Below are 19,108 nucleotides of genomic sequence, written 5' to 3' on the forward strand. Positions count from 1 at the left end.
TTTCTCCTCTCTAACAATACGCTTCATTCCACGTAAATCTCACCACAGAGAAATCCAGGCGCAAATGGGCAACACTAGTTAGCTGTGCTTATGTATGCTAAAATACTTAGAAGGGAACTTGCACATGTACACGCAACTTTTAAATCATAAAAATAAGATGTACTGATACATGGGTAAGGGATAAATAAACGGCTACCTGATAAAGCACTTGACAAAAAAGCTCTGTCAAATCTAGGTGGTAGGGATCATGAATTTTCACTCAATTTTTGGTCACTGGTGGGGGCCTGAACTCAAGGCCTGGGCACTGTCTCGGAGCTCTTTGTTCAAGGCTGCTGCTCTGCCTCTTCAAGCCACAGTGCCATTTCTGGCTTCTTGGTAGCTAGCTGGAGATAAGAGTCTCATGGACTTTCCCAAGCAGCTGGCTTTCAACTGGGCTGCTGAGATCTCAGCCTCCTGCGCAACTAGGATGACAGGTGCGAGCCACCAGCACCTAGGGATTTTTTACTTTAATCTTTCAGCTTTTCTATAATGCTTGAAATATTCATAATAAAAATGTTGAGGAAATCAAACTTGCTCTTCAAAAAATTCAGTTTCTATGCACTAGTTTAACACTAAGAGCTCTCAAGTCATGCTATTAGTGGAAGACACTGTCTATAGACTGTATAGGCCTGAGATTTTGACAAAGTATATTTAATGTACATGATAAAATAAAGGCCATTTAAAATGTTTTATCGGCAAAGGTATATTTTTAAACTCACAACACTTAAATATTTCCCAATCCTTTAGGTATACAGATTTAAACGAGGCATCTGTAAGAGAAATAAACATGATAGTCACCTGAAATTTTTGTTTTGGCTATGTGGCTTGAACTCTGAGCCTGGGCGATGTCCCTAAGCACTGCAGCTCAAGGCTAGCACTCTGCCACTTCTGGTTTTCTGGCGGTTAATTGGAGATAAGAGTCTCATGGACTTTCATGCCCAGGCTGGTTGTGAAGCATGATCTCTGCCTTCTGAGTAGCTACGATTACAGGCATGAACCACAGATGCCCAGCTGAAATCTTCATCAAGTATTTTAGTATACATCCAAGATACTGCATAATTCCATGCATGACTAGGTAACAGATCATTTTGCAAATTAGATGGTCCCCAGTTCCTTGTTCTCAACAAATATGAAGGAGGCGTGAATGGAACTGTTGGCAAGTAGAAAGTAAAAACAACTATAGATGACTTTTGCTTTGCACAGATCTCAGACAAGTCAAAGAACTGACATGTCCCATCTAATTATTTTATGTGGACAAAGTTACTCTACTCGACCTATAAAAACAAAAAGTAGAGCTGAGCGGTAGCTCACGCCTGTAATCCTACTCAGGAGAAGAGATTTGAGGATCAAGGTTCAAAACCAGCCTGGGCACAAAAGGACCTGAGACTCTTCTCTCCAATGAACCTCTATGGGAAGTGGGGCTTGGCTCAAGGGTGGGGCAGTAGCCTTGAGCTGAAGAGCTCAGGGACAGCACCCGGGCCCACACAGTTCAAGCCCCATGACCCACCAAAAAAAAAAAAAAAAAGGAGTAGAAATATAATTGGTGTTGAAAGCTGAGTCATTCTAGCAATAGGCATGTCATCCAGAATTACATGAGTTATTCTTAAAAGGCCTCATGTATCTAAGATATACTTCTGATAATCACTAAGTGCCAGTTTTACCAAAATGTGTAACATTTAGATTGCCTAGATCAATCATCGTAACAGTCTGCAACACTTACAGCCTTGTAAGTCCCAGGAAATAACTTCACATTTCTATTTATGTACCTTCTTGTTGCTGCTAAGCATCCATGTGGTCATTGCTTAAGCATTAAATATTACATTGCAGTAGCATAAAACTGCAAAAGTGCTCAAGACACAGTCCATGAGAAAAGAAATGCAGAAGCTGAGCAAGAGGAGATCTCAGGAATTCCTGGCAGACAGGGCAAAGTTGATGTCTGACCAACTAAAGGCAAAAACGGCAGGAAGTCTTGGCTGAAGTGGGAGAACACCTGCCCAGAGTACACAGCTCAGCTCACAGCAAGTTCCCACTGTTACTGGACCAACCTACACTTTAAATGTGGCAAGGCCTCCCACATGCCAAGAGAGGCTAGAGTTTCATTTTCTATTATAGATATAGAGTTAAGTGTACAAGACATATATCATAGTAAATTTCTATTCAAGCAAAATCTACATGTAAACCCGCCACTTTGATTGTAAGTGTATAGTCCAGGCACTATAACATGATCATATTTTATTTTTTGCCAGTCCTGGGGCTTGAACTCAGGGCCTGAGCACTGTCCTTGGACACTTTTTGCTCAAGGCTAGCACTCTGCCACTTGAGCTACTGCAGTACCACGTCTGGCTTTTTCTGTGCGTGTGGTTCTGGGGAATTGAACCTAGGGCTTTATGCATGCTAGGTGAGCACACTACCAGTAGGCCACGTTCCCAGCCCCCACAATCTTTTTTTTTTTTGTCAGTCATGGTGCTTGAACTCTGGGGCCTGGGTGCTGTCCCTAAGCTCTTCACCTCAAAGGTACCACCCCAGGGCCTAGACGTTGTCCCTGAGCTCTTCAGCTCAAGGCTAACGCCCTACCCCTTGAGCCACAGTGGAGATAAGAGTCTCAACAGTCTTCAGTGCCAGGCTAGCTTTGAACCTCGATCCTCAGATTTCAAGCCTCCTGAGTAGCTGAGATGACAGTCGTGAGCACTGCACCCCATCATTATCACTGTTCACTTCCAGAACCTTGTCCCAAGCTGAAAGCCCTACCATCGATGCTCTGCTCCCAGCCTCCTGTGGACTGTTATTTTATTCTGTCTCTAGGGAATAGGACTACTTTAGGGAAGACATATCAAGTGGGATTGCGCAATACTTTTCCTTTGTGTCCAGCTTATTTAACTTAGTGTAATGTGTTCAAGGTTTATCCACATTGTAGCACGTATCGAAATTACCTTTCAAGACTAATATTCCACCATGTCAATATGCAACTTTTTGTTCCCTCATTCAGGCGGATAGACACCTGGTTTATCCTTCAGCTACTGTGCACACTGTTCTGAGCACTGAAGTGTGACAGTTCCAAGTCTTCGGGTGCCCACCTAGAGCTGGAAGTGCTAGAAGTGTATGGATTTGTGTTTACTTGAAAGATACGAGGTGGCTTTTCTACAGGGACAAAAGAGTTCCCATCCCTACAGACCCATGTAGGACAAAAAAAGGGAAGGCTGACAGGAGTCCCCCAGTGCTGTCTGGAAATACACCTCCACCAGAGGCAGAAGGGCTGGGAGTGCATCTGAACATGGCCTCCACTGAATTACAGGGTCTCCAGCACCATCCCTGGCTCAAGTCGCAGGGCCGGAGGCTTCGCTGCTCAACCTGCAGAAGGAGCAAAGCCCCAGGACTAACGTACCTTCCCACCTCCCCGGAGCTTTGACTGGGCCATGTGCGATGAGGTGTCAAACCCCTGCAGCTCTGCACTGCTGCTCTGGTCCTCTCAGAACAGACTGTGGACTTGTCATGAGCCCCACTGCACAGAGGGTTGCAGCTCAGTGCCCCTATGCCCACCCTGCCATCACACACAGGAGGACCGCCGGCCAGGAGCCAGCTCCTTCCTGGCGGAGGCCTTCAATCATCGCATCTGATGACGTTGGCACCCACTAGTGTGGTCGTTTTCACATAAGTGCGCTCTGTGATGCAGGCCTTTCGGCAAGGATTAAGGATTACAAAGCAGGGGAGCCCTACTGCTCCCAGGAATGGAGGAGAGAGGCAGAGGCAGAGGCAAGCTGTAAGGCAAGACCTGCTTCCGTACATAAGCAAAGAAACATGTACCAGTGAAGTTCTAGATCCAGAGTTAAGGGACTAAGATTTAACATCCTCCAGACACATTTACAATGCTTTCCATTCTGTGTGTGTGGGTCATGGGGCTTGATCTCGGCCTAGGCACTGTCCCTGAGCTCTTGAGCTCAAAGCTACCACCTTACCCCTGAGCATTGTCCCTGACCTCTTCAGCTCAGGGCTACCACCCTACCCTTGACCCAGGCCTCCCTTTCCCATCTTCTAGAGGTTAACTGGAGATAAGAGTCTCAGATTCCTTTGCGCCTGGGCTGGCTTTGAACCATGATTCTCAGATCTCAAGCCTCCTGAGTAGCTAGGATTACAGGCGTGAGCCACCGTGCCTGGCTGTTTTTAATTTTTGTAAAGAAAAGTCTATATTAAAAGGAGATTTCAAAGTTAACACAGAAGTTCAACAACAAAATGAAATTAGAACTAATACAATGCAATGACAATTATGGCTGCCTTATGGCACCCACCTCGGCTCAAGACCTTGTTTCACAGGAACCACAGCATCCCATATTCATTTCCTCCTCTTTCCACAGAATGCACTCATTCTTCAGTCAAAATATGCAGTGCCCAGTACCAGTGGCTCATGCTTATACTTCTAAATACTCAGGAGGCTGAGATCTGAGGTCTCCAGTTTGAATCCAGCCTGGGAAAGAAAGTCTGCAAGACTCTTATCTCCAATTAAACTCCATAAAAGCTGGAATTAGAGCTGTGGATTAAGTGGCAGAGAGCTAGCTTTGAGAAAAATAAATAATTTAAAAAAATTATTTAAAAAATGCATTAGACCCTGAGTTCAAGCTACAGGACCTGCACCAGGAAAAAAAAAAAAAAGGAAGGAAGGAAGGTAGAGAGAGAGATAGGGAGGTAGGAAGAGAAGGAGGGAGGGAGGGAGGGAGGGAAAGAGGAAGGAGGGAGGATGGGAGGGAGAGGAAGAGAAAGGACCTACATTTGAAAACCAAAACATACACACCAAAATAGAAGCAGTCCAGACAATCAAGATATGGCCCGGATGGCTCTGAGCGGCAAAGCCATGACACTCCAGTAAATGGCACTGTGATTCCAGTGGTAGAGCACTAGCCTTAAGTTGAAGAGCTCAGGGACAGCACCAAGACTCAGAGCTCAAGCCCCATTAACTGACACACCGACACACACACACACAGTACACAGAGACCCCAGTTGATCTTCATCAACAGAATCAAAATTGATCAGGAATCAAAGAACACAGCCTTTATCTGAATTTTCCTGGATACAGATACCATGACACTTAGGGGTACAGAGTTACAAGGTGTGACTCCAAGGAGATTGCTATTCCTATTTCATTCTGAAAAGTTTTGAGCTCTCAGTAGAGGGCTTCTGCCTAGTGTAAGCCCATTTTTTAAAGGTTAATCTAAAGAGTGCTATTTTTGACTGGACTCAGACTTGGAAGTAGAAGTTCTCAGAGAGGACAGCCTTTGTTGCTTGGCAATCTGTTCCTGCTTCCTTCATTATCTTAGCCAAAAGCTTAGCACAATCTGTGGCCTCCTCCTTGTTTTTCTTGGTACGTTGTTTCTTCAGAGCAATATGGCACATTTGTGTTGCTGGACACATGGGGTAAGACACTGAATCTTGGGTGCTTTGGTCCTGGGTTGTTCTTGTTTTTGAACTCCTTTGTTCAAAGGTTTTCTCTTTTTTTTTCCAGTCCTGGGACTTGAACTCAGTACCTTGGCACTGTTCTCCGGCTTTCTCAAGAATAGAGAAATTTTTGATGTGTGCGGTACATACAAGGCTATGACAGTGTTTCTATGTATGTGGTATCAAGGAATCGAACCTGGGTCTTTGTGCATGCTAGGCAAGCACGTTGCCAAACTCCCTGCCCCTGTTCAAGGTTTTTCAAACAACATATTGACAGACGTCATGTTCTTTAGAGACTGAAAAGTTTGTGGATTCTGCCAGCCCTTTTGGTCCCAGATGACAAGGTACAGTGGTTTATGTCAGTCCAGGAATGTCTTTTATGTTTGTTTTAATAATAGCCAAGTTGAGAACACTCAGATTGGCATCCACAATGCAACCTGAACAGATCTGTGCTTCCTCTCTCCAGTTCTTGGTCTGTAACAGGAATGCCCTTTGCTCAGTAGCAAGCCAACCGACCATGAGTTAAGACACCTTGCCTTAAGGGAAAAGCTTGTTGGGCATTCCCACCACGGAGTGGGACCACATAACCATTCCATTCCTCACTCAGAGCACCAGGGGCAATTTCTGTGGCTGCACGCTGCTCCCACAATGCATGGTGTTTGCACCCATCGTCCCTCCAATGTGTGTCTGGCAGCCAGCAGCTGGGAAGGGGATACTCAGCTTCAAGGTGAAGCAGCTGCTCACCCCGCTGTGCCACAGAAAGGAGCTGTAAGCCCATTTCAAAGCATTTCAGAGGGACTTAAGTCTTCAAAAGTAGGTAGGAATAAATCAAAGGGTTGTGTGTCTTCTTTTAACTTCTTGAGCAGAGGAAGCAATCACAAGTGTCTTTAAAGCAGTTTGACTTTTCAGTGCCTGGATATGTTTGTACTCCAATAAGTTAGAGCTAAAGGGCCGGGAGTTTGGCCTAGTGGTAGAGTGCTTGCCTAGTATGCACGAAGACCCGGGTTCGATTCCTTGGTACCACATACATAGAAAAAAGCCAGAAGTGGTGCTGAGGCTCAAGTGGTAGAGCTCCAGCCTTGAGAAAGTCCAAGGACAGTGCTCAGGCCCTGAGCTCAAGCCCAGGACTGGCAAATAAAAAAAAAAAAAAAAGTTAGCTTCTAAAGAGTGGCAAAAGACTAACCGCTTTTTAAAATGGTCCCATTTTTAAAGGAGCTGGGAAAGAAAGTGATATTCGGTGGTGCTGACTCACTTTGTGGAGACTACTACCAAGGGGGTAGGCGCTGAGAGGAGAGAACTGCGTCCCCACCAAGGCCATGCCTCGCCACTCTCCCTGCAGCCCAGTAGCCACACCGCAAGCATCTCTCCCCTGCACCCAGATGCTAACCATGCCACTCCCCAAGTATGCACCCTGACTGCATGCACACAGGACAGGAGTGCAGGCTCCTTCGTCTTCAGAGCACTGCCTAGTGACCTGAGTCAATCTGTGGGGGGCTAGAAGGAAAAAAGGACAGTGCAGGGCGGACTGCCTCAAACTTGTATTTCTAGCTACTTAGGAAGCAGAAATCTGTAGATTTTGTTTCAAGACAAAAAGTTCACAAGACTCCATCACTCTAGTGATGTGGTAAGGTACAAATGGGATCTGAGTGCAGGCTGACCTGGGCATAAAGCAAAACCATTATCAAGAATAACCAACACATGCTGGGCACCGGGGCTCACGCCTGTCGCCCTCGCTACTCAGGAGGGTGAGACCTGAGGACCACAGTTCAAAGCCACCCGGGCACTAAAGAACATGAGGCTCTTATCGCCAATTAACCACTAGGAAACCGGAAGTGGTGCTGAGGCTAGAGGGGTAGGATGGTAGCCTTGAGCTGCAGAGCTCAGGGACAGCACCCAGGCCCAGAGTTCAAGCCCCACGACCTCCCTACCAACACGAAAAGGGCTGAGGGGTGGCTCAAGTGTGTAGACTGCGGCCCAGCCAGTGGGAGGCTCTGGAGGAACACGGTAACATAGGTAACATGGTCGTGTATGAAAACAAACCCAGGTTCTACATACATATTTCCATTATCAGGATGTATACATAAGTAAGCCAAGTTGCTGAATATATTGGCAATACGTGAAAAGCTTCTTTCTATACATACTAGCCAACAAAAAATTAGTCTTACAAGGAGAACATGAGGAAATCTTTACGTCCTTGCAAAGGCAGTGTTGCTGATGTGTCCAATGAAGATCAGTGAATGAAGACTAAGACTATAAGATGTCCGCTCCAGAATGAAGACTCGCTCTAAATCTGCAGGACCATGGCGCTGCAGAGGTAGAGTGGAAATGGCCCTCAAGATCTGAAAATGTCCCCACGGCCTCACTGCTCATCAGGAGCTCACAGAGTGCCGCTTCACGCCCAGTGGCCGCTGCTGCTGCTGAGCGTGGGAGCCGCTGGCAATGGTGTGTGTGCCCTTCTGATGGGAATGGGAATTGCCTCTGGCTCTTGGGGGAAGTTTGGTGCTAATTTTGAAGATTCTATACCTAAATATTCTCCTCTATGGTATGTTCCTTGTATGGTTTGTGCTCCAGAATTCATACATTAGAATGTTCATAGCACCACTGTTTAAAAGCCAGAAAAGTAGCAACAACCTAAATGTCAAATATAATAACTGAGAAACTAAACTATTTCATAACATTGTGAATTGCAGTGGTATGCAAACACGGGTGCGTTTCACAAGTAAGCTGCTCATGATAGCATATATTCAGCATGGAACAGAGCTTAGTTTTTAAGTATTTTAGTCAAATGTACACAGAGAAGAATATAGGAAGATCATGTTCCCGGTCTGGCTCAGAGGCATGCATGCAACCCTTGGTGGAACATGGGACACTGGCTATGTTCTATTTCGTGGTGCAGTTGCCTAATGCATTCAATACACAGCTGCTGTGTACAATTTTGTGCATGTGTGCTATGTTCAACAATTTATAATTATTCTAGTTCAAAAACAGGAAAAAAAATAATTTAACATTCCAGCAAAAACTACTAAATTCTGAATAAGCCATGACTAAAATACAAGCAGCCACACAGACACACACACGGAAACTGCATCTAAACACTGGGTGCTGCTGAGGAGCCTCTGCCAGCTTAGGGGGCCCAGGTTTCGAGGCAGAGCTCACTAGGGATTATGCAGTATCTACACCATGCACCAGGCCCAGTCCTCAGGGTCAAAACTCTCATGAAATGGTAGAAAACTTGCCAGGCTCCCACTGCTGGTGCACACCTGTAGCCCCAGCTAATTCAGGAGGCTGAGAACAGAGGTTTGAAGCCAGCCAGGGCTGGAAAAGTTCATGAGACTTTCATCTTCAATTAAACACCAAAAAGGCCAGAAGAGGAGCTGTGGCTCAACTGGTTGAACGCTAGCCTTCAGCAAAAAAATGCTCCAGAGTTCAACCCCTAAGGACTGGCACAAAAAAAATAATAAATTAACTTAAAACTTGGCCTTTAAATATCACTCAAGAGACCAGTCTAAACAGGAAACTCCTAGAGCCAACTTTTATTTTTAGTGATAGTAGGGTTTGAACTCAGGGCTTTACACTTGCTAGGTAAGTCATGCCTCCAGCCCATGTTTCTCTGGTTAGTTTTGACCTTGCCTCTTCCCAGCCCAGACCAAGCTACACTTACAATCTTCTCCATGCTTCCTAGCCATAACTCTCACCTCCAGGCTAACTTTTCCTGTTGAGATGGAGTCTACTGAACGTTTCCCCAGGGCTGGCCTTGAACCCTGGCCCTCCCATCACCCTCTGGGATAGCTATGTTGTCACAATGCCCATCGAAATGTAGTGCACAGCTACGTACATTTTAGATGTCAACAGGAATGAGTTACCAGCGCCACCCAGATCCTCCCACAACTTCTATGACATTCCGGAAAACAAACCCCAACTGGCCAGTGCAGGACAAAGTAAGCATAGCCAAGATGTGCTCTCAGGTCCTCAGCTAGAGGGCACACCTACCATGAGACGCAACCACCTGGGCCTCTTCCACAGTTCCTGCTATGCTCTGTATTTTGGGACTAACCATACATTTACAGTGTCACCTAAGATCACAAATGGGAAGAGTCACACAGTACCTTGCTCCATCTCAAAGAGCCCAACAGATTATAAACCCAGGAGGTGGGTGACAGCCGGCCTCCCAGCCCAGGAGCAGACAGTTCCCTACAGCACAAGAGTCCTTATGCCAGCAACAGATCCCCAGTGTCCATTCAAAAACGCTCATGTATGCTCCCTGCGCCCAGGTAACCTGGAGATGGCTGTCCAAGTCCAGCTGCTTTCTACTCCCACTTAAGTAAAACAAGAAAAGGGCAGGCCACACCTTCCCCTTTCTCTAAACCACCATGGTCAACCTGGGAATGTGGGAGGAGAGGGAAGTGAGGATAAAGCTGAGATACAGCAAGCCCTCCTGGGTCACAGGCTCCATATCTAAGATTCAACCAACAGAGAAAATAAGGTTGAATGGATACAAAAGAACACGAAAGGAAAGGAAAGGAGGGGGGGTGGGAAAAGAAGGAGAGAAGAAGGTAGGAAACTCAGGTAACAGATGCATAGACTGTAGAACTGAATGTGGGTTTCTTAGGCATGAAGAAGCCACTGTATTAAGGGAAGATGTAAGCAGTAGGTCTGATAACTCAGTGCATCTCTCTACACTAAGTTTGTCACTTTGTTTTGTTTTCTGACACAGGGTATCTCTAATGTAACGAAAGGTCTCCTAAATTTTACAATCCTTCTCTATCAGCCTCCCAAATGCTTGGATTATTGATGTGCATTAGGACACTTGGCTTATCTCTGTAACTTTCCTATAGATTAAAAACTACAGGGCCAGGAGTTTGGCTTAGTGGTAGAGTGCTTGCTTAGCATGCCCAAAGGCCTGGGTTTGATTCCTTGGTACCACATACACAGAAAAAAGCTGGAAGTGGTGCTGTGGCTCAAGTCCAAGGACAGTGTTTAGGCCCTGAGTTCAGGCCCCACAACTGGCAACAACAACAACAAAAAAGATTAAAAACTACACTGAAAGAAAATGCATTCAGTGGCTCACACCCACGATCCCCTAGCTGCTAAGCAGTCTGAGATCAGGTGTCGCTGCTGGAAGTCAGCCCCGGCAGGGAAGTCCGTGAGACTCCTCTCTCGTGAATAATCCAAACGGCCTGGCATGCCGCTGTGGCTTATGCGGTGAAGGCTAGCCTTGAGATCATGCATCAGGACCCGCAGGCGTGCGCACGCACGCACACATACACGCCCCCACATACCACATAAAGGACTGAGTGCTGGAGGATCCCGAAATCCTAGCTAATTAAGAGGCTGAGATCTAAAAGGATCATAGTTTGAAGCCAACCTGTGCACAAAAGGTCCATGAGACTCCAACTTCATGTAAGAAAAGATGGATGGCCATGACGGCAGGTGCTTATAGCTCCAGTGAGGACTGGCTGCGGCTCAGGCCCCATCCGAGCAAGAATTGAGACTATCTTAAACCAACCTGTGAAAAACAGGGCTGTAAGCGTGACTCGGCGGTACTGCACCAGCCTGACAACCCACTGCCACAAAATGCACATTCCAGGCACATCCACACCAATGTACACATATGTATTGCTTCAAACAAGATGAGCAAGAACAGACTTTCTGGTTCCCACAAGAAATTACCTACTTAAAATCCAATCTCTGCATATACTCTCCAAAACCCACACAGATTAACAAAACCCATGAGACTATTCACATCTTCAAACTTCAGAATATTGAAAACAAAGTTCATTTACATCTAATAGAGATTCAAATGATTAAAACCTATACGCCCAGTTCAGAAGCCCACACCAGAGGACTGTCAGGAAACAGCAAACAGAAAATGGCCGCCTAATATCACCTATTGTGGTATTAAATACTTTCTGGGGAGTGGTACTGGGGTTGTAAACTGAGAACCTCATGCTTACTTGGCAGGCACTCTACTACTTGAGCTACACCTCCAGCCCAACACTGGTATTTCAAAACATCCCCCAAAGCTGGGCAATTGTGGCTGATGCCTGTAACCCTAGATACCCAGGAGACTGAGATCTGAGGATGGTAGTTCAAAGCCAGGCCAGGCAGGGAAGTCCCTGAGGTTCTTATTTTCAATTAACCCCAGAATACCAGAAGTGGCACTGGGGCTCAAAGTTGTAGAATACTAGCCTTGAGATGTAGAATGCTAGCTCAGGAAGAGGGCCCAGGCCCTGAGTTCAAGCTACATGACCAAAAAAAAAAAAGCCCAAAACAAAACAGAAAAAAAAACAACAACAACATCAAAACCTAGAGACAATTGTTGGGCACTGGTCACAGCTATCTATATAATCCTAGCTACTCAGGAGGCTGAGATCTAAGGACAGAAGTTCAGAGCCAGCCCAGATAGACAAAATCAAGAAACTCTTATTTCAGTTAGCTAGCAAAAAGTTGGAAGTGAAGGCGTAGCTCAAAAAAGCAGAGCAAGCTCAAGGCCTGAGTTCATGTTCCAGTATTGGCAAATTTAAAAACCTAGAAACAAACAGCAAAGAATGTACAAGATATCAACAAAGCAGGGAGAAGAGTTAAAGATGACCTGACAAGTAAAAAGATAAGATAGTTTCACCAGCTGAAAGACCTGTTAGTGTATCAGCTACCCACAAACGTTTGAGTCAACGCAATCCCAATCAAATCCGAGGGCTGTCCATAAGGGTCCGGTCCTGTCCATCTAAACCTGCAGAGACCCAAAGAGCGGAAAGCAATCTGTACCCACGTCTCCTGCATCCAGATTTTCAAATCTAAATCACCTGGCAAATGATCATGAATTCTTCGGTTTACTGGTGTGGTGCACACGCGACTGAAATCCAGCGAGTTGTCCAGTATGGCATTTATTTTTCGGAAGATACTGGCGTTGCTGCACGTGGAGAGTGCAGGAGCCTCCTGGTTGTCCCAGCAGTCACTGATACTTCCCGCTTCTTCTTCCTACACACAGAGAAAGGATGGTTAGGCTACGTCCCCACCCCACCCGAGCCCAACATCAGAGTAACAAGGACTTCAGGGTCTTCCTTACACATTCACACACCAACTGGGGAGTTTATTACATGGACAGAACACTCAGAACTTCCATGGTGCCGCCACGGCAGCGGCAGCAGTGTGGGAGACAGGATCAGGCAGCCCAGGCAAGGCAGTGCACAGGGGGAATGGTCTGTCTGCGTCTGTGGAGGAGGAGGAGGAGGCAGGTCCCTGGCCGTGCATGGGGGCAGTTGTTCGTCTGTGTCTGTGTCGCTCCTCTCAGGGTTTGCTTTGGGGATAGGTTTCTCCAGTGAGGAATGTCTGAAGTCCATCTCAACCTCAAGCTCCTTGAAAATCCGGCTATGAGGATAACTGGAATATATAGGTACCAGGGGGCTTATGCCTGAAATCCCCTCTACTCAGAAAGATCCTGATTCAAGTTCAGTCTCAGCAGTAAAGTCTGTGAGACTCGATTTTATCTCCAATTCGTGCCCACAAAGCTGAAGTGGAGCGGCAGTACATGTGGTAGAGCACTAGCTTTAAGCACAAAAGCTCAGATAAACACCAGGCTTGGAGTTCAAGCCCCATGGCCAACATGTGCGTGTGCACACACAGAATATACAATCCTACCAGATCCGCACACACAGCAGAAACACAAACGCGGCAGCCCAATTGGAACGACAGGTCTCGAGAACACCCTGAGTATGAAGTGCTCAATCTAAACTTGATCTCTCGAAACGCTGCCCAGCCGTGAGAAGCATGGCCCTGTGTGACAGGACAGACTGCTGAGAAAGGCCCACCATGCCAAGACAAGATCATCAGGCAGGAAAGAAGACACATGCCAAGCTGGAGTCTTGGGATCAAGTGGAAACCTAAGTCAGGTGGCATGGACACGTGAACTCTACAAGGAATACTCATTTAGAAACGAGGAAATGTGAGTCCCAGCTCTGGCTCTATCACCATTCACTGCATACACTTAAGACAATCACTTTTCAGTCTGGGTTTAATTCTCCTTTGTTCCAGTGTCCAGAAGGAGGAGTCAGAAATTGTAAGTAGGGCTTGGTATCACCTCCAAGTGACACCTAGGAGACAGGTCTCTTAACACCTTCTCAGATCCAAAATAATCCCAAGATTAAAAAACAAAGTCTCAGGAGAAAGAGCCAGTTCACACGGTAAGCAGATGGTGGGAGGGCGCAGGGGTCACACAGCAGTAAATTGTTGTCCCTGGATGCAGCAGCCCCTTAGCACACACCTGCCCTTCTCCCAACAGAGGAAAGCCGGGTCTGGCTTTCTCAAAGGAGGCTGCAGGCATGGTGCTAAGCCCATGGGAGGGACACTAGTCCAGGAATGCATGAGAATAGCCGCTGACCCATTTTTAACACAGAAACCAATCTTTAGACCTGCCCTTCTGGGGATTCTCCACCAACTGAAATCTAAAATGACTGCTCCAGCCATAAAGGGGTAGTAAGAGTGTCTCAAGAGCCACCTGATCTAGCCGAGATCCTCCAACCAGAGCACCCGCTGCAGGCTCACCTAAAACCTAGGTTGCTAAAGTGGTATGGAGTTCCCAACCAGTCTTCTTACACCTCAGGACAAAAACAACACTAGAGACACCTAGCAACGGGAACTATACTAACTTTTCGTGTAGACCTCAGATAATTTTCCTGCAAAAATGCAAGCATAAGCCGAGCTCTGTGGTTCACACCCCTCATCCTAGCTACTCAGGAGGCTGAGATCAAAGGGTCATAGTTCAAAGCCAGCTGGGCCATTAAAGAACATGAGACTCTTATCCAATTAACCACTAGAAAACCAGAAGTGGCACTGAGACTCAAGAGCTCACAGATAGTGCCCAGGCTCAGGGGTAGGGCGGTAGCCTTGAGCTGAAGAGCTCAGGACAGGGCCCAGGCCCAGAGTTCAAGCCCCACAACTGACCAAAAAGAAACCAAACCAAAACATGTAAATGTACATTAGGAACCTTTCCAGCAGGGTAACATTGCCATTAGGAATAATCTACTTGAGCCTGGCCCTGGTGGCTCATGCCTGTACTTCTAGCTACTCAGAAGGCAGAAACCTGAGGATCGTGGTTTAAAGCCTGCCTGAACATATAAATCAGAGAAACTCTTCAATTAACCAGCAAAAAGCTGGAAGTGGAAGTATGACCCAAGTAATAGAGCATCAGCTTTGAGCAGAAAAAGCCAAGCAATAACATGAGTCTGAGTTCAAGTCCTAGTAATAGTATACGGAAGGAAAAGTGGCGGGAGGGAGGGAAGGAGGGAGGGAGGGAAGGAGGGAAAATGAGGGCAGAGACAAAGGAACTTTACTTGGGGTCCCATCCTCAACATAAAATCTTTTAGCCCTTGAATCTGTGCTTGCCAAAGACAGGAATCTCTCATAAGTGGCTTAAATGAAACAGGCTGCAACAAGAAAGGCATTGTTTCCAGGCAGTACTGTGGAAGGCAGAGGCAGCAGAGTTAGCAGCATCCTAAGACCTTAGCAAACACTGACAGGATACAATCAGTGCTTCTGAGTTTTAAATCAAACCAAGATAGGAGCCACTTTTTTTTTTTAAAAAAAAAAAACCTCCTCCATCATAACCTCTGGGTCCAGTCTCTTTCCCATTCCTTTGTCCCAGGGACTTCCAGAAAATTCTCCCAGTGCAGTTTCAATACCATCTAGAAAAAGCAGCTTTCAGACAACATGGAATTGGCACAGCTCCCCCAACACAGAGAAAATAAGTTGCTCTCTGTCCTATGATTCTTTCCCTGACTCTAACATAGTTGACAAAGTTAACAGGTGATGTCGTTATGTACATTCCTGCCAAAACTGGAAGCCAGAAGTCCAAATCCACTAATTTGGCCTTTAAACAGCAGGTTTTGGGACCGGTCAATTAGCTAAAGGCCTGAGAAAGCTTGTGCACAGGGCACTTGGCCTAAGACAGACACCATCGGCAAAGGACCCCGCCCTGACCCACTCCGAAACACACACACTCTCAACTCACAGCTGAGGCATCCCCAGGTGGTACTGGTTGCTAGAGAAGAGGCCAGAGCTGGGTAACATCTTAGAGTGCCCCTCTTCTGGCTTTACAGGCCACAGGTAAGAGAAGTACTGTGCATACTTGAGTCTGCATTCTCACAGAAAAGTCCATTTGTCCCTTACACTTGTTAGTGTTGCTGTGTATAAGAATGACATTGAGATTCTAAGTTTGACCCATACTTAAACTCAGACCTTCATTCCAGGGGCAAGTCCCTTGTATGCCTCTGGAGCTTATCCTGAAGATTTTTATCATGTACTAGCTGCTAAACAAATTAGAATGCTGTGACTAGGGGCTAGAGGGGAAGCTTGAGGGTATAGCATGTGTTTACCTATGTGCACCAAAAACAAAAAGCAAAGCCTTATTAATGTGTCCCTTCTTTCTGAAAATCTAAGAGGTATTATTATGGGAGAGTTTTAGCAAAAACAGAAAAAGTGACATTTAGCTATGCCAAATTCCTAGTGTGTGCTAGACTCTTACCTCCAATTAATCAGCAAAAAGAGTTCAGACTGGAGGTGTGGCTCAAGTGGTAGAATGCTGGCTAGGACATCTCAAGGCCCAGAGTTCATGCCCCAGCAATGGGGAGTGAGGGGGAGAAGTGAGATTCACTTTTGAGCTCCATTCTACATCATTTCAAGCGTGCCTTGTCTCAGGAGGTTGGAATTTGGGCTTTTTGTTTGGAGGGCTGGGTCATCTGGAGGGCCCGGCCCAGCGTAGGAGGAGCTGCTTCCCCTCCATCTGCTAACCGTGGCCACCCATCCCAGAATGAAGGACACAGCACATTCCAGCTGCCACCCACACTAGCTTCTACAGCAACCTTGCCCACCAGGGCCTCTGGATCTAACCCCACAGAAGGGATCCACTCACAGAGCACCTTTGCTAAACCAGCTGCCACAGCCATGGTGCTGTTCTCACAGCAGAACCCATGTGAAGCTGGCAGGTGGAGATGCAGAGCCCCACTCCCACCTAACAGGCAAGCTTTCACGTGAAATCCAACATGATGTCTCCTTACTCAAGACTGTGTGTGTGTGGGGGGGGGGTTGGCAGTCCTGGGGCTTGAACTCAGGGGATGGGCTCTGTCCCTGAGCTTCTTTGGCTCCAGGATGGTGCTCTACCGCTTGAGCCACAGTGCCACTTTCAGCTTTTCTCTACGTGGGATACTGAGGAATCAAATCCGGGGCCCCATGCATGCTAGGCATGCATTCTACTACTAAGCCCCATCTCCCAGCCCATGTATTTAATTTCTAATGTTTTGCTTGACTCAGGGCCTGGCCATGAGCCATCCTTGCCCTTTGGGGCTCAAGGTTGGCATTCTACCACTTGAACACCGCTCTACTTCTAGCTTCTTGGTGGCTCACTGGGGACGAGAGACTCACGGACTCGCGACCCAGGCTGACTTTGAACCACTGCCCACGTAGCTAGGATTAAAGGCGCGAGCCCCTGCTCGGCCGCAGCCCTGTCCTGGGCGGTCTCAAGGCTGGAGCCACGGCACCACCCCGGCTCCTTCCACGTGGGTCTGGCGCCTCTGGGCTGGCGGCGCCAGCAGCTTACACATTATCAGCACGAGGAAATGGGGGCTGCGCCCGCCCGGTCCGCCTAGCTGGCCGGCGACCTGGCTCCCTGGCTGCTCCCCTCCGGGGCCATTTAGAGACCCTGGAACCTGGCCGGAGGTAGTGCGCGGGCGGGCGAGGGAGCGAGGCCCTCACCGAGACCGCCGGGCGGAGGGGGCCCGAGACGGGGGGAGGGGGAGGGGGAGGTGAGGCGGGGGGAGGGGGAGGGGGATGAGGCGGGGGGAGGGGGAAGGTGAGGCGGGGGGAGGGAAGGAAGGCGGGGGGGGGAGGCGGGGGAGGAGGGGGGGAGGCGGGGGGGGAGGGGGGGAGGCGGGGGGGGGGGGGGAGAAGGTGAGGCGGGGAGGGAAGGCGGAGGGGGGCGAGCGGGCGGGCCGGGCGGCCTTCGGGGACCCGCGCCGCCCCTACCCGAGCCGCGCTCCCCCTGGGGTTCCGTCCCGCCTGCCTCGACGGGCTCCACGGGGCGGCCGCCCGGAGGGGCCCCAGCCCGGCCCGCCGGCTCGCGCCTCCCCGGCTCGCTCGGGGCGCAGGGCCCCACCCCGGGGCGTCGCGCGCGGCCCGCGGAGGAGCCCCGCGGGGTGGAGCCCGGCCGCCCTCCCGGGCCTCCCGGACCCCGCCCGGCGCCCCGGCCGCCCCGGACCCACCTCAGAGCCGCGGCCGCGCGGGCTCCCGGGCTCGAGGCCACCGCACGTGCCCGCCGCCCCGCCGCGCGTGCGCCGCCCGCCCGCCCCGCCCCGCCCGCCCCGGCCGGAACGTGTGAAGCCACGTGACCGCAGCCTGGCGCGCCCGGCACGCGGAGCCCGGCCCGGCGCCTTAAAGGGGCCGCGCGCGCGCCGTCGCTTCCCGCGAAGGGGCGGCCCGCCGCCGCCCGCCGGCCCCGCGAGCGGGAGGGGCCCCACGCCCCCGAGGGCGGTGAGCCACCGGGCGGCTGCCCTCCCGCCCGGCCCCCGCCGCGCCCGGGGCCCGCGCCCGCGGACCGTTGGGGCTCGGCCGGGCCACGCCCGCCCCGGGCCCGCTCGGCGCCCGCTCTTACCAACGCGAACGCCATGGGGCCGGCGGGGCTCGGCGGGCCGGGGGCCGGGCGGGGGCCGTGCGCACGTGGGCACCAGCGGGGCAGGAGCCGCGCGGCGCCGCGCCCTCGGCGGCTTTTAAGGCTCGGCCGAGCCGCTCGCCCGCGGGCCGGATGCGGGGCACCTGTGCCGGCCCCGCCCGCGCCCCCGCCCCCTGCGCGCCCGCTCCCGGGGCCCCGCCGCCCACCCGGAGCCGGAGCCGGGGCCGGCGGGGGGCGGGGGCGCGCGGCGCCGCCCGGGGCCTCGGTGCCCTCGGGAAGCGGGGCGCGGCGTGCGCTCAGCCCGGCGTCCCCTTCCTCCTGGGGTCGCTCCGGTGACCCCGGGGACGCGGAGGGGATTCCAGAAAGTTCCAAAGACTGCGGGGGCGCGCGGGGCTGCGGCGCCCCGGGGAGGCCGCCGGGGGAACGCGGGCCCGGGGAGCGCGGGGCGGGGGCGGGGCCGGGGGAGCGCGGGGCGGGGGCCGGGCGGGGGAGCGCGGGGCGGGGGCCGGGCGGGGGAGCGCGGGGCCGGGGGAGCGCGGGGCCCGTCGCCGTCCGGTCGCCCGCCCGCCCGCGTCGCGCGCCTCCCCCGGCCGCCATGGCCCGGCTGCCCGCGCGCCCCGCGGCCCGAGCGTGCACTTTAGAGCGCAGCGTCCTCGACGTGACTTTCCGTCCCGGATCCCGGGTGTCCCCCCTCACCGCCCGTCTTCCTCCACCCAGGCGCGGGCGGGCGCTCTTCCTGCGTGGAAGGAGGAAGGAGGGACGGGCAGACCTCCTCCACCCACAGGCAGGGGTGCAGATGCCGAGGGCCCCAGCTGGAAGGAGAGCGGAAGACGTGGGGGCGGGAGGAGCTCCCCGGGCAGCCTGCAGGCCCTGCCCGTGGGATGGGAGCACGTAGGAATGGAACCTTCGAGGGATTGCAGCTTCCCTTGCAGCTTTTCTTTTTCCCCCCCGTCCTGGGCTTGGACTTCCTCAAGGCCGGAGCTCTAC

The 19,108-nt window shown here is 50.6% G+C and overlaps 1 protein-coding gene across 2 annotated transcripts in view; it reads right to left on the reverse strand.

The window, feature by feature from the left end:
- The window catches only part of Cpeb1 (cytoplasmic polyadenylation element binding protein 1), a 40,750-nt gene extending 22,995 nt beyond the window's left edge, over nt 1-17,755 (reverse strand). The window contains exons 1-2 of one of the 2 annotated variants that reach the window (XM_090321742.1): nt 17,715-17,755; nt 12,267-12,441 (exon numbers count right to left, since the gene is read on the reverse strand). The gene's annotated coding sequence lies outside the window, so the exon portion shown is untranslated. Of the gene's footprint in view, nt 1-12,266; nt 12,442-17,714 lie in introns of those variants that run through there. The other variant, XM_090321741.1, reaches the window with a different exon arrangement.
- Between the last annotated feature and the right edge of the window lie 1,353 nt (nt 17,756-19,108).

The sequence above is a fragment of the Megascapheus bottae genome, chromosome 30, assembly GCF_031878675.1.
Source record: "Megascapheus bottae isolate mThoBot1 chromosome 30, mThoBot2.hap1, whole genome shotgun sequence".
Classification (NCBI taxonomy): domain Eukaryota; kingdom Metazoa; phylum Chordata; class Mammalia; order Rodentia; family Geomyidae; genus Megascapheus; species Megascapheus bottae.